Source organism: Trachypithecus francoisi, unplaced genomic scaffold (assembly GCF_009764315.1).
Source record: "Trachypithecus francoisi isolate TF-2019V2 unplaced genomic scaffold, Tfra_2.0 Lachesis_group13, whole genome shotgun sequence".
NCBI classification, from domain to species: Eukaryota; Metazoa; Chordata; class Mammalia; order Primates; family Cercopithecidae; genus Trachypithecus; species Trachypithecus francoisi.
In genome coordinates this window covers 124778446-124795298 of record NW_022681458.1, presented here as the reverse complement: position 1 = coordinate 124795298, position 16853 = coordinate 124778446, and positions in this window count along the sequence as shown.

The window sequence follows — 16853 nt, the reverse complement described above, 5'->3', positions numbered from 1 at the left end:
GCTTGCTCTATCCCACTTGTCTAGAAGAGGCTCAACTGCTTGCCCCCAAAATTTGCAATAGACTTGGTCATTAAGGTAAGAATTGCTTTCCCTGAAGTATCACAGATGCAGTACTCCCTTTCTCTAAAGTTTATTGATTTTTATTTTGTTTTATTTTTCAGGCCATGAGTTCCATGGCTCAGCACTCCTAGAAAATGGATGGGTGAGAAAACCTCAAATATAAAGCTTTTCTACCCCCTCTCCTCTGCAAGTTATGCATGTTAAATATATATCTACATTTCCCTGAAAAGCAAAACAAGAACTGAGATGTTCAAACAAATTAACCAAGAGAGAAAAATGCTGTTTAAGAAAACAAATTCTGGGAGATGGAACAGAAAGAGTGAAATCCTATTTTTTTCCTAGTAAACCAATTAAAGCAGATTTCCTTTAAGTCGGCCCATCACTCACAAGGCTTTACACACACACACACATACACACACACACACATACATACACGCTATTCATTTAACATTTGCTGCCCTGTATATTTCCAACTGCAGACACAGACCACGGATTCGGTTGAGAATTCCACAGGAGAACAGTGGTATTGGCAAACGAAAATGATTACAGGAGGTTTAAGAGCAGTTGCTGAAGGAACTGAAAACGTTTAGAGCATAAAAGCGAAGGTCAAGTTAGGGCGTTATTGCAGCCTTTGAATATCTAAAGAGCAGTCATGTAGAAAATGGAATAGACTCATTTTGCATTGTTCCAAACTGCAGAGTTTGAATGACTGATGGAAGGTACAGAGGCAGGTTTTGGCTCACAGAAACGAAAAAAAGAAATTGGAACAATTAGTGTCATTAAAAAAAAAAAAAAAAAAAAGGGAATGGTTTGCTTCTGAGAATAGCAGAGTCCCTCCCCTGAAGAGTTTCAAAAAGAGGCTTATATGGCCATCTGTCAAGGATTTTGTAGAAAAGATTCATTGTGTTAGTTGAACAAGAATTTTCAGTCCTGGCTGCATAGTGGAATCATTTGGTGAGCTTTTAAAAATTCTGATGCTTGGACCCCACAGCAGATCATCTGACTTAACTGGTCTGCACTGGAGCCTAGATATCAGGCTATTTAAAATTCCCCATCTGATTATAATGAAAAACCCAGGAGAGGAACTCCTGGGCTTGAGGCTGCATTCATCCCATTGGTCATTATTTGATGGATATTTATGGAGCAAATACTGGAGGCCTGATCTGCTCTGAGCCGGGTAGGAAATGGTGTCCGTTCGGGCACGTTAGCACCCCGACTTCTCAAGGCAGCACCAACCCTTCTTCCCTGGAAAAGTTTCTCTTTCCAGTGGAGGTCGCTTTGTCCATCGTGTGGCAGGACAGAGTGCAGGATAATTTTCGCTCCTTGGCTGCATCCCTCTACCCGAGAATAATGTGAACTTCTGCACCTCGGGGGAGGAGAGGTGTAGTTGTGAGGTGTTGAACACTGGCCCTTCGCATTTCCCAGTGAATTAGCTCCCATTCTACCTCTCCTCACCCCCATCAGCTGATAACACCCATTTTGCCCTTTCTTCCTTTCTTGACTCTGGCACCTACTCCTGTTCCCTTTATCTCCCAACCAAACTCCTTGCACTTGAATTCCTGTCTTACGGTCTGCTCTAGGGGAATACAAACTCAGCAGACACAGAATAACCCAGCTCATTCTGGCTCAAAGGGGCCCACACTACAAGGAAAGCCGACAAGAACAGAACTTGTAACTAAGGAGCATTATATTCTAGCTATTCAGAAGAGGACATTGGAGGTTAAAGAATTGATGTATCTACTTGCTATGGACTGAATGTTTGTGGTCCCTAAAATTCATACGTTGAAAGCGAATCTCCACTGGGATGGCATATAGAGATGAAGCCTTTGGGAAGTGATTAGGTCATGCGGGCAGATTTCTCAGAAACGGGATTAATGCTCCATAAAAAACGCCCCAGGGCCAGGCTCAGTGGCTCACACCTCTAATCCCAGCACTTTGGGAGGCCGAGGCGGGTGGATCACGTGAGGTCAGGAATTCCAGACTAGCCTGGCCAACATATAGTGAAACTCCATCTCTACTAAAAAACACAAAAATTAGTGGGGTGTGGTGGCATATACCTGTAATCCCAGCTACTTGGGAAGCTGAGGCAGGAGAATCGCTTGAGCCCGGGAGGAGGAGGTTGCAGCGAGCTGAAATCAAACCACTGCACTCCAGCCTGGGTGACAGAGCAAGACTCTGTCTCAAAAAAAAAAAAAAAGTCCCAGGTGGCTTTCTTGCCTCATCTTCATGTAAAGTATAGAGAGATGATGGCTGTCTATGAACCAAGAAGCAGGCCCTCCTCACCAGACACGGAATCTGCCAGTACCTTGATATTGGACTTCCATCCTCCAAAACTGTGAGACATAAATGTCTGCTGCTGAAGCCACCCAGCCTCTAGTACTTTTCATAGCAGCCTGAGCTGACTAAGACATTGACCCACTGTATTCAGTTCTCCTGCAGACTAGTCAGCATCTGGACCCAGCAAGGTTGGATGCCAGGGGCCACACTCTAGACCCACATTCTACGTTCCCACTTTCTACTGGAGACTATTATTTTAAATATTTATTAAGCATCATTTACTATGTGTGCCCCACTTCATGTTTGCTTTCTAACTCTTTCCCTAATTTTCAGTTTGTTTCCATCTTTTAAAGGAATTTCACTATCCTTTCTCCTATCTTCGGAAAATCAGTGAGTGATATGAATTATTTAAATCATGTCATTATGCTATGAAGGGTTAAGTTTTATTAATCTCCTTTAGTAATCCTGAACCTCACATTTCAGCCTTAGCCTAAGGGTAGTTTTAGGTTGGTTAATCACTCCTGGAATATTCAAAGTAGAACTAACCCTAGGGATGGTCTAGCTGACCTTGATTCCAGGATTCTGTATGGAGTCTCAGTCTCACCAGTAGTTTCTATAGAAACCAACATTGATGAATGAGGATGATTTTCATTTGCCTGTCTCCCAGTTACAACTTTCTTTTAATAGGAAACTAGAGGGGAATTATGATTGCCAAGCAGAGAAGTATATGCTATAATAAGATAGAATCACTGGCTATTTCCTTCAAAACTGAAATTTAGATGCTTGCTTGTTTGTTCTGTCCGTGGTCCCTCCAATCTGTCATGTTCCTCTCCAACACCCTGGCTGTGAGATCGCCTTGCTTGGAATGCACTCCTCATTCCTCTCTACCTTTTGAATTCTCTCCAGCTTTCAGTCCATGTCCCTCCACATGCTCTCTCCCTCCGCAAAACCTCCTCCAGTCCTCATTAACTGATCTCAACCCTGAAAAATATATCAATTTTAATTTCATACAGCATATATAATGATTCCATTCTGATGCATAAAAGGAATACTTAAGAATAAAGAGATGAGCAAAGGGGAGACCTGCGACTCCAGCTCTCCCACTTATTTGTTCACAGACCTTGGGCTATTTGCTTAACCTGCTTGAATCTCAGTTTTCTCATTTGCAAAATCCAGATGGTAGTAGAATCTACCATATAAGAAATTCAATGGGAAGTAGATATAATGCACTTAGAATGGTGCCTCGCATATAATATGCATTTAGTCAATAATAGTTAAATCATATCAGTTTGTATATGCATCACTTCATGGGGGAATCCTCACGTAAGGTACTTAGACGGCAAAGTCCGACAAGCCCTGTTTTACCCTTCTCCTGTATGTGCGCTGGCTTACCCGAGGTAGAGCACAGTCAGCAAGTTGCTTTACCTCTCTCAGACTCCACTTTCTTTTCTAAAAGAATGCATTTGCCACCATCCACGTCCCATAGTTTTAGTCAAGTTTAATGTAATGAGTCACCATATGGCAAGTGTGTGTTAATGTACTTTCAGTGGGTGTCCTATAAACTTATTCTCCTAGTCTCACTTATCCTCTCAGCCACCTCTTAAGAAGTTGTAATTTCCTTAAGTAACAGTGCCTGGTAGTCACCAGATAATTAGTTCTTGGTTATATGCCTGAGGACACATGTACATATGGTATAATCACATGCAGTGTATGTCCAGGCTAAACTAATAGTAGCTGTTATTGATTCCTGGGTTTGAGATCTTTGCTCACCTGGGAAGAAGGATAAATAGGGATTATCTAGGTTAAGGAGACAGCGGTGAATTGTCTTTACATGAGACAACTTCATAGAGCTAGGTCCTGTGTTATCTCTCAGACATAGTACATACATATTCTTAAGGGGCTTAGGCCAGTGAGTTAAGACATTTAATTGAAATTCATATGACAAAGACAACAGAGAAGAACATTTTTTAAGTGTTGATTTAATTAGTAGCCCATTAGGAGGTCCAAATAACGAAGAATATCTCAGTAACACAATGTCTAAAATCACACAACTAGTAAGTGGCAGATCTAATTTTTAAACCTGGTTCATCCAACTTCCCAGTCCTCTTGACAAAGTCAGCAGCACTTACCAAGTCCTAAAAGCAAGCTCATGAGGATGCTTAGAGAAGGGAGAGTCACTGTGGAGATCTGGCAATGCAAAAGGAACCTAGCAGAAAAGAGGGGACCAATGTGTTCCTCTCTCTCCTCTGTTTAGAAACCTCTCAGGGCTTGGCATTGCTCTTAGGATTCAGCCTAAATTCCTGACACTGGCCACAAGACTCCCACTGGGAGCTCCAGCCTAATTCGTCCCATATCATGGGCTGTTTCTCCCTTGTACTCATTGGACACGTACACTTCCTTTCTCTGCCCCACTCTGGGGTCTAAGTTGGAAAGTCACATCCTAGACCGTGTTAGGTCTTCTGCTTAGAACTTCCTGCTACCCCCACCAGACACTTCCAGCATCCCGTGTCCCTATTACTCACATATGTATCTCCAGCACTGAGCTTGGCCATAGGTATGTAGTAGGTGTTAAATAGGCATGAAAAAAATGACTGCATATACTTGGATATGTCAAAAGCACACGCTACTCTTCAGAAGGGACAGGGGCTGAGTAACAATCTCTAATATCCACACTACGAACTAAATGTTTGCATCCCCCACAAATGTACATATTGAAACCTTAATTCCCAGTGTGATGGCATGTAAAGATGGGACCTCTAGGAGGTGATTAGGTCACCAGGGTAGACCTCTCACAAAGAGATTAGTATCCTGATAAGAAGAGACAGGAGACAGTTTATTCTCTTGTTCTCTCTTTCTCTTTCTCTTTCTTTTTCTCTTCCTCTTTCTTTCTTTCTCTCTTCCCGCCATGTGAGGGTACAAGGAGAAGACAGCCACCTGCAAACCCGGAAATGGGTCCTCGCTAGACACTGAATCTGCTGGTACCCTCATCATGGACTTCCAGCCTCCAGAATTGTGAAAAATTAATGTCTGTTGTTTAAGCCACACAAGTCTATGGCATTTTTGTTATAGCAGCTGAAACTGACTAAGAATTCATTATCTGATATCTCTAAATTATCTGTTCCCATAATCCGTATCTATAGCCTATTTATAACTTACCAGCCTAGACTTTGGTTTGTAACTACAACCTCCATGGGGTAAGTGAATCAATGAATGCACAAAATCAATAAAGAGAGGCTGAGACACACACCTTGGGCATGTTTGGAACTATGTGTTGCTGCATTTCAATTCTCAGCCACTTAACACACTAATTTAAATATAGTAGAGGCAAACAAATTTAAATGTTTTGATATAACAGCAAATGGATACTTTCTGGTGGTGTTCTTTTTTTAATTGGAAATAAATCCATACGCTCTTGTAGAAAAAAAAAAAATATTCTGATTAGGATTTCATCCCTTTACTTTCCACAGTATTTTTTAAAGAGTACAGAATTAAGGGCTTTCCCACTTCATCACTGTGCCAGATTTTTTTTGAGTAATGCAGAGAGGGTACAAGAGACAGAGATCTAGGTTCTAACCACTAGGATCGAGGTTATCAAAAAGCAGCAGTGTTGGCCAGACGGTGAAAAGCCAGAATCTCCTCACTGCCATCAGTAATGGTCTAGGAGGGTCAAGAAGCTGCTTCTGCACTGTTCACGGATTCCAAGGGGATTGTTTTGGCGGCAACAAAAGACACATAGGTAGCCCAGCCAGCTGTGAGCTGTTCAGCGTTTGCTGGCCCTATACAAATGCGAGAGTTTCATTTTTATAGTCAGGTCCATAGCGGAGGAAGAAGCAGCGGTAGCCTGACTGTTGCTATTCTCACTTGGATTCGCACTGCTCACTCCACTACTGCTCTCAGACCTGGTGATGGCCTTTACAAAAGAGTTTAGTCTCTCTTTTTCTTTTTTTCTTTTTTTTTTTTTTTTTGAGGCGGAGTCTCGCTCTGTCGCCCGGACTGGAGTGCAGTGGCCGGATCTCAGCTCACTGCAAGCTCCGTCTCCCAGGTTTACGCCATTCTCCTGCCTCAGCCTCCTGAGTAGCTGGGACTACAGGCGCCCGCCACCTCGCCCGGCTAGTTTTTGTATTTTTAGTAGAGACGGGGTTTCACCGTGTTAGCCAGGATGGTCTCGATCTCCTGACCTCGTGATCCACCCGTCTCGGCCTCCCAAAGTGCTGGGATTACAGGCTTGAGCCACCGCGCCCGGCCTTCTCTTTTTCTTTTCCCTTCTGTTTGACGAAAATTTCTAAGCTAAAGAGAAGTAATGGAGAAAATTGTGTTATTTGCCCTGGTTGCACATCTCAGAGAGCTCTGAATACAGATAATGCAACTGTAAAGCCAGTGGATTTGTGATATTAGCCTTCATTTCAACTGATCTCAGAATGAAGTTGAGCTTTTTCTGAGTTTTTTTTTTTTTTTTTTTGCAATTGACACTATCTTGGAACACAAGGTAGCAAATGCATCTTCCTTCTTCTTCATCTAGTGACCCTTTTTTAAATAATATGCACCAAGATTTAATGTCTGAACAGGCTACTTCCTCTCTTTACTCATTTATCAAAATTAAATATAAGATATAGGGACTCAAAATGTAATGGCTGGAAGGATAATGAGAGTAGTGAGGGCTGTGAACAGACTAACTGGAGGAGATCTGGATGGCTGGAAGTGAAGAAGGATTTAATGAAACACCCATGACCTTGAAGCATTGCAAGGAAACAGGTAACACATGTGATTAGCATGGAATACAACTGAAAAAGCATAGCTGCTGATCATTTTATAGGAATTCAGTACATTCAAGGAAAACTATTGATAATGCTCATTCATTCATCTCACATATGCACATACATGTATATATATTTGTGTGTGCATATATATGTATATATACGCATATACATGTGTGTATATAGAGCTCTATTTTTTATATATATACACATTTCTATATATAGATGCATAATGTCTGATTGTGTGTATATTTGTGTGTGTATATATATACACACGTATACACACAAATGTGTACACACATATGTATATATACACACACCTGTGAACAAATATATATACAATATGTGCATATATATGAGATGAATGAGCATTATCAAGTTTGATATATATGCAGTAGTGCATATATATCTCTCATATAATATGCATTAGTGCATATATATATAAGATGAATGAGCATTATCAATTATTTTCATAATTCTGACATGAGCATCCTTATTCAAAAAAAAAAATCTGTGAACATTTCTCTTTCTTTATTTAGGATAGATTCCTAGAAGTGAAAATCCTAGGTGAAAGGTCCGGAGTGTTAAGGTTCTTAGCATTGAAATAAATTTAATATGAATTGAAAAATTTCTAATATTCCTGTGTCCTACCCCCTCTCAGGAAACTTTGGGAAGGGAGGGTTTTGTGTTTGTGTGTGTTTTTTTTGGGAACTCAGTTTAGCAGCATGAGTGGCTTTTGGCACAGTTAGGCATCTCGGCATTGAACAGTTCCAGTCTGAGCTGAGGTGGCAGCTTCCAGTGGTAAGGACACCTGCCCAGAGTTAGGACAGCTGCCACCAGCTCCCGGTCTCAAACACCTGCCTGCTCCTCTCTGTGCCTCCATCTCCCTTTCTCTTTGTTAGCAGGTGTGGTGACCTTTGTCTTATCTGCTTTAAATGGACTCTTCTGAGAATAAGACAAAATATTGCTCACAAAAGGCCTTTTAAAGTAAAAATTGCTGTACAAATGCCAGGTGTTATTAATTCAACACCCAGCAATGGAAATTTTCATCAACTGTGTATTATTTACAGTCACTACCAACATGTATATCACATTTCAACCCTTCCCATGAACTTCAAAGATCCAAATCCCATTAAATATATTTTAAAACATCAAATCTTCCCTATAATTAATAACAAGGATTGGGCACAGAATTCTCAAAGAGAGGCTTATCTCCATTCAGCAACAGTGTGCACTAATGAGAGACCGAAGGAAGGAGATAATTACAGATCAGAGTCTCCTTCGCCAGCCTCTGGAGACCACTGCACAGAAGAAACAGGCACCTGCCTCACGTGGCAAGTATCCTGCTTCTGAGAGCTCTCTTTTCCAAGACTCTGCTGTTCCTCCTCTGAAATAAACTACCAGGTGAAGGGGAACTGGGAGAAATCTACACCAAGAGAGGGCAGATCATGGTGCCAACTGCTCTCCCGCTTTTTCAGGGGCTGGACTGGCTTTATGGAGCATCACTGAACTTCTCTTGTCTTTAGTATTTTTCAAATGGTAACAATTCTTTACTTAATGGTATGAAGGTGATCAGATAACATCTGGAGGGCTTTTTTGTCTCTTGAAATAGCAGTGTGTGTGTCTGTGTGTGTGTGTGTGTGTGTGTGTCTGTGTTGGGCTCGAAATAAGAGGATTTTATATTAAATACTTCATTTTACACCATTTATTTTGTTAGGAATATATTTAGATTTCTTGATCAAAGATTAGAAAGCTTGACCGTTGTTTTCGAGTGGCTCATCGTCTTATGGGGGGAAAAAAAAACTCCAACAAAATAAAACAAGTAAATGGATAATTCCCACAGGTTCATTTCCAGGATGAAAAGAAGATTGAACAGCTGCAGGTATGTGGTGGAAGGGAACCTGTTGTACACTCAGGACTCAATATATAGCACCCTAGTAGAGTCTTGAAGGGCTAATAATAGTTAGGCCAAGAGTGTTCTAGAGAGGAAACGTTTATTACACAAAGGCTGCTGGTGATGGGCAGAACATGGCTTCTTCTAGAATTACAAGTAAATCTAGAGGGCTGATATACACATGTGGGGTGTGTGTGTGTGTGTGTGTGTATGTTTGTGTGTATGTGTGTGTGTTTGCAGGGGAGGGATCAGCTGGAACTAGGATCATGTGGGTTCTTACATGCCATATTTCGGAGACTAGAGACAAACAATAGGGTCATTTATCTTTCTGTCAATAATCAAATTAAATAGATTTTCTCTCAAACTCAGGGACAGATTCTCCAATTTGGCTTTGCATGCAGAGTACAGCTTCTCTCCAGCTCCAGATGCTCTGGCCATGCTAGAACAGTGGAAGCCCAATGTATGGTGGTTTAGGGATACAGTAATGAATCGTAGAGAAACCCTCCGGTGAAAAAAATAAACAAACAAACTTTAAGGTCTTCATGAAAATGCATACATACATATCACTGAAAGTCCATCTCTTAATATTTGTAATGAGGCCTGAAATCTAACTTCTTTGCATGCTGCTCCATTAAGAACACAAGGCTCTCTCAGGCAGTATTGTCAAAGTCCCTGAATGAAAACAGGGTGTTGGTAACTGTCCCTTAGGAAATCATGGCACAAATGTGTTTAAGAGCAGGTGGACTTCGGCTTATGCCTGCCCTTTTTTCTCATTTGCTTGCTGTTGCTGTATAGGGGAGGGCATGTGACAAGGAACAGAGAGCTCATGTACACTTAGTGTCTCATCAGTCTTGGGGCCTCACCTGAGTCTGATCACACACACTGGTGAGATAGCGACAGAGAGGAGGGAGAGGGGTCAGCCTCAACCGCCAAGCTTTTGCCTACACTTCCTCATCAGTTTTGGATCATCTCTAACTTTTTCTCTGAGGTAACGTTTTTCCGTTCTTCATTTTTCACTGAGGAAAGCTAATTTTGGTAAGATTACGCTCCCTGCTGAAATCTATGAAATCCCACAAAATTGAGTTGTTCGCAAATATGAATCATACTGGGTAACGAAGGCATGGGCAGAGCATCTCCTTGACTTTTCTTCTGATTTTAGAACCTGGAACCTCCTCTGATGCTGTTGACTTCAGCCACACAATGTTAGTCTCTAGGCTCAAGGCGCTCTGAATGCTACTATCTCTCCACAACAACCATTGACTTCTCCACATGTTCTCATCTTGCCATCTCTTCAATGGCAAGTACAAGTCCACCATTTTCTCTCCAGATTCCTGATATGGTTTCTGAACCTCGCAATAGCATTGATATATCTGTGTGTCACTCCTCACCAGAATGTAAGCTCCTTAGTATTAGACTGGTTTTCATTTCAATTTTTATTCCCCTAAAGCACCCAAAGTAGAATTTTGTGTGTGTGTTCCATACATCTGTATTTCTGAGTGAAAAAAAAATGTTTAAAATTGAACTTCTCTACGCTGCATTGGTTCTAATTACATCTGGGTAAATGGGTTCATAGTTTATTTTAGAATTAAAAGTTCAAAGACTTCACTGAAGTTTTCTCTACACCAAGTCCTATGTGGATCCAGACAAAATCGAGGATTTTTTCCTTATATTTCCTCCTTTTTCATTTATATACAAATAAAGTTTGGATTAACATGGAGAACACATTTGAAAGAAAAAAAAAACTACAGAGGAAAATAGACATTATAAAAGTGTCAAAGGCAGCTTTGTTGTTTTTCATGTATTCATTCATTCATTCACAAATTGACACCATCGCACACCCTATGTTAACACATTGACAGCACGCCAGTAGCCAGTCAGACCATGTTCTAGGCAGTACAAGGTGGTGATAGAAAAGGCCATCTAGCCCTTGAGGAGCTCGTAGGCTGGAGGAGAAGACAGGCATGTGCAAAACCCAGCACAATATAAGTCATGCTGAAGGGAAGAGTGTGAGGCAGGGGAACATAGGGGAGGAATTTCTCCTCCAGCCTAGGTTAGAGAGGTCACACTTCTTAGAGGATGTTCTTCCTAAAACTCCAAAGAAATTGTGACAGGACATCCCGAAAAGACAAGACTGCATATACAATGACAAAAGAGCATTTTCAAGGAAGAGCATGTTGCTTTCACTCACCAGAACTTTTCTGACGAAGGACCACTTTCAAGAGGAGGTGACAGTCTAAGAAACGTGCAGAAAAGAGGTGCATTGCTTTCAGCCATCCAGTTTAAGTATAGATTTGATTTTGCTTACACATTCCCTCGTCTTATTAACCAGACAGTCCCTGACTTTTGATGGTTCTGTTTAACATTTTTGACTTTCACAGTAACGCTAAGGTGAAACACATTCAATGGAAACTCTACTTCAAGTACCTGAACAAACATGCTGTTTTTCACTCTCAGTACTGTATTCCATAAATTACATGAGATGCTCAATATTTTATTATAAAATAGGCTTTGTGCTAGATGATTTGCCCAACTGTAGGCTAATGTATAATAAGTGTCAAACTCATCGCATTTAAGGTTGGCTAGGCTAAGCTATGGTGTTGAGTAGGAAAGGTATATAAAATGTGCTTCAATCTATGATTTTTTTTAACTTAGTTGGGGTTAATTGGGGCATAGCTCCCTTGGAAGTCTGTAAGTTCTGTAGCTGTTTCACTTTTCCCCTCTATCGTTGGTTCTTTCTCATATTTGTTACCCTATGGCTGCAGCAATGAGAAAGCTCAAAATTAGAAGGCATGAAGCCATTTCTCAAACTTTCTCTGATTCACTTATAGCTCTAGGGATTTATACATTGGAAAAGACACAGACTCTATCCTTGAGAGGGTCAGGTGATTACAAGGCAAGATTACATTCTTAGGGAAAAAATAGGTATCTCTCTTTAATTGGAAATTGGACATCACAGCCTTTAAGTATGAAAACCACATGCTGTAGATTAGCCGCATGGCACAACCTCAACATTCCTCATCTGCTGTTAGACAGTTCACCTAGATTTAAGGTTCAATGCCACCACAACAGTCATTGTACAGGAGTTCAGATAATGGCATGATGAAAAAAGTAGGCCATCAATAAGTCTTCGTGAAGGAGATTGTAATTGTCCTAGCTTGGAGGACAGAAAAGAATTAACACAGTTTATATGGCAACACCATGAATTAAAAGACACCGGCAAGTATCACAGTTTGTGTAAACACACACACACAAAACACAAAACCCCAAATGAACAAACGAAGCCTGGTTCTTCACACCTGGCCTTTTGGTGGTGAGAAATATTAGACATGGAGGTGTAGACATTGGTGTATAGTTGCTATGGAGAAAGGAATAGGAGTGGACAGAGCTAGAGGATGAGACAAGCTGAAAGACTCCACAAGGGGAGGCAGAGTATTTGCAGCCTCAGAGGGAAACAGACACTTGTTTGATTAATGGAAGTTCTTCTTATGAGCACTTGAATTGCCTGTTCCTTTTTAAATTGTTTTCCTAGTCTTTCTTGAAGCCCATTCTTACTAATCCAGGGCACATGTATAACAGAAACGCAGCAGAAATCAAGAAAACAAGCTTACATCTTCCTTATAGAGGTGCAATGACTGAGGCCCAAAGAAGTACGAGCCAGCCCCAGGTCCCTTTGCTTCCCTGTGTCTAGCTTTGGTGGAAAACCGATTGCAATGTCATGTTGCTTTCTGGAAACACGCCTGGCCCTCAACGGGAGCTGGCTGGGGAATTGCCCTGTTCTCCAGCAAATATGAGTTCTCAGAAATGTTGCAAATGATAATGCTTCATAAAAGGTGAAAACCTTGGCCGTTCATTAGCTTATTCAGAGAAAAATTATACAGTGTTTGAGTCTTTCAGGCTTTCTTACTTCTTGCTCTTCTTGCCCTTCTATTAAGGGCCTCACTGCTTGTAAAGGAAAGAAATGGGAATGAATATGGAGCTCTGCTAGCCACATGGGCATACCTTGTCCCTTTATTTTAATGTAATTCTCCCAACAGTCTGTATAGCAGATATTTTTATACAGTTACACAAACAAAGAAACCAAAATACTGGCAATATAACTCAGGTCACACAGCCAGGAAGAGGTAAAATCACAATCTGAAGCCTACTTTTTCCAAGTATAAAGCTCAGCAATCTTTCTACAACATAACTTTTCTTCTGGGAGGATAGAGTCTTGGGGAGTGGTCAGGTCAGAGGAATATTGGGAAATCGTGGCCGCTAAGATGGGGAATGCAAGTATATGTAAAAAACTAGGTGGGAAAGATCATTAGGACTATTGACTGCAGCCAATTATTTCTATCTGTATGTCTTTCATTTCGATTATCCGCATGATTTCTGGGCCCCAGGACCATGCACAATTGGGTTTTATTAGATAGTGTGTTTTATTGACTAGAAGCAGACAATATGGATTTTATGAGAGAAATAGCATTGTGCCAGAACACTGACTGAGGTTAATTTACTAATAGCAAGCTTTCTGAAGAAAAGGTTGCCTTTTAATAGAGTGTTGTTTCCAAACTAATTTTAATTAATAGACTCCATAGTTTCTGTCTGGAACCCAGGTGTATTAATATACATAGCTTGCCTTGGCTTTACCATTTTTTTTTTTTTCCCAAGGGCTAACTAGTGTGGAGGAGTATTTCTTAATTGTGTCAGCCCTATTTCCCTTTAATATACACAGTTTCATCGTTCTTGTAATTTTCTTTTCTTTTACTGCAGGAAGAAAATGAGGGTAGGATTAGGCAACTAATGGTCCTGTGGAATGAACCTCTGAGAAGCTCACTAACACACAGAGTTTAGACGTTGACAACACCTCAACTTTGGCCTTTACAAATGAGTGACACCAGAATCGGGCCCCACACACATTTACAAAATGTGCTTGGGTGACGCATAGGACGAATTAGCACATTACACTGGTAATGTTGCAGGAAAGAACGGCAATTAAGGACTCATGGAAAAAGAGGAGGCTACTTTAGCCACTTCAACTTCCATCAGACCACAGCTGCGTCACAGCAGCGATAGACACACTGTCCTTTAACAGATGCATCTGTTGTTTTGTTAAAGGTATTCGTTCATTCAAAAATGTACTGTGGAAAAAATATAAAATATACATCGTGAAGTTTTGGTTTGCCATTTACTGTGCTAGGACATGGACACACAAATATGACCAAGGTGTGGTCTCAGCTGTCAGGGATCCCACAGTGTGCAGTTAGAACAGATCTGTCACCATGTCAGGGGTCTGATAGCTAATCCCTGACATAATCACATATCTGTTCCGACTGCAGAGCAAAAAAAAAAAAAAAGCATTCCTGGTGCTCCACAGAAAGGCAGTGCTGGATACAGAAGAGACACAAAGAGAGCAGTGCTCTGTGGACAGGTGTTGGCAAAGACTTCACAGGAGAGGCGACATTTGGGTGGAATCTTCAAGGACTCGTGAGATAAGCAGAGGGAAAGATTTCCTATACAAAGAGTGACACATGCCCTGGCCCTAACTGTGTGACCAGGTCCTTTAAAGAGAACTAGAGCTAGAGATGATCACTGTAGACCTCCTTCAGACTGAACGGAAGCTTAGATCATCCGAGGAGGCAAGTCACTGCAAAAGGTGTTGATATAAGAAGTTTGAAGAAGGCATAGGGACTCTCACAGACTTTTTTTTTTTTTTTAAGGACAAAAGGGCCTTGGAAGGGAGAGGGACACTCCCTTAAAACAGAAGGAGCTACGGAGTGGAATGGAAACCTCTGAGTGTGAGTTTCACTTTGTCACCAGGATGAATTAGAATTGTCAGTCTTTCTGAATCTTAACTACCTTTTTTGCATTTTCAAATGAAAAATGAGCATTATGATAACTAGCTTATCTTCTTCACAGGGATATTTTGCTGATCAATTATATCCCATGCTTTGTAAACCAGGCAGGCTTCTACAATGGAAGACATGCACTGTAATTATCATTCCTATTATTATTGCGGTTATTAGCATTGCTTTTAAGGAATTAAAGAGAGAAATGTGAATAGAGGTGCATGACAAAAGCAGCTTAGACAGAGGTGCAAGGAGTAGGTAGTTCAGTGAGCTAGAGAGAAGAATTCATTAGTACAGTTGGTAGGCTGAAAAATGGACACTTATGATTAAATAGTTGTGAACCTGCCAAGGTACTCAAACACACATTACTGCATCTAATCTGTACACACCCCCCTGCAGTGGACAGAACAGTAATTATATCTCTGATTTGCAGGTGAGAAAATGAAATGATTCTTAGCTGAGTGCTTAACACATAGTGAGTTCTCAGGAAATGTTAGCTATTGATAATATTGTTATATTAGCATTAGTAATATTGTATCACAGTTATGGGATGCTTCTATAGCTTGAATATTTGAATAGCCTCAGGAACAATAATGACCACTTGTTAACTAAATTGCTGATCTGTAAACTGGGATGAAGTTGATTCTCTCTGTCTCACAGAATTATTCTAACGATAAAATCAGATAGCTCATTTGGAAGCATATTATGTAATACAGTCAGATTAATGTAAACCACCAAAAAACCATGTTTTATAGGAAATATTTGTTTATCTGTGCAAGAAAATCTTAACTCTAACAGTTCAGCACAGTTCACCTCACTTAAATATCTAACTACGATCATACAGGCCATTAACTCTGTACTTTATGAAGCCAAGACAAGGATTTGGTGAGAATGACCACTCACCAGTGAGCACTATGAGCAACCTTGTGTATTCTTATTCTCAGCAAACTGTCGAGGAGGAGCAATAGGCTCTGCTCAGATCTCCAGACCTTTCCACTCAAGTGTAGTCTGAAAGTGAGCCCTTATGAAAAACCCAATAGCACTGTCGGCACAGGGCCTTTGAATACTCTCCTTTCTTCCTGCCAAAGTAGAGCAGGACCTGTCTGTGAAATCCTTTATCTCAGGAGAGTGTGAGCCTATTCAGAGGACTGTCTCTGTAGATGATTATTAATACACTTCTCCTTGGGTCTCTTTCATGGTTTTTCCTGCAGAGGACCAAGCCCTTGGCTTTCATCCACTCTTCACACACACACACTCATTGCACGCTCATGCCTGAGGCACAGCGCCAAGACACAGAGCAAAATGAAACGCTGTCCTTATCCCCGCTCATCTAAAAAGAGCTGTCCATAAGATAGGGCCTATTTCTTTCTAAAGCTTCCGTAGTGGGATGAAAAACTATGTAAACAGAAGAATGCTTCTAACATACCTGTGGGGCTTTTTTTCCTATAAAATATTTTATTTAGCTCTTGTATAGAAACCACCCACTCTTCTCAATGAAGAAAAACTATCAATGCCTTGCAGCTGCACTACGCAAGCACATTGGGGTTGAATCTGCATGGGGCTGCCGGAACTAAATGAATTCTGAGATTAATTCCCAATCTCTTACCTCCTGATCACTCACCTATCAGCACATCACTGAATTTGCTGAAACAATGATACAATCCAATCCCTGAATGCAGAGTCAGATAAACTTGAGAATGAATCCCACATCTGGCAGTTACTAATGTGGTCAATTTACTTAACCCTTCTCCATGTCCTCATCTGCAAATGCAGTTAGTAATACTTGTAATACAAGATTGTTGGCAGGACTGAATTGTCCTGGGGGAAGTGTCTCGTGGCATTTCTTCACAAGATAAACAACAAGGTGCCTTTTTATTTATTTATTTATTTATATTATACTTTAAGTTCTAGGGTACATGTGCACAATGTACAGGTTTGTTACATATGTATACTTGTGCCATGTTGGTGTGCTGCACCCAATCAACTCGTCAGCACCCATCAACTCTTCATTTACATCAGGTATAACTACCAATGCAATCC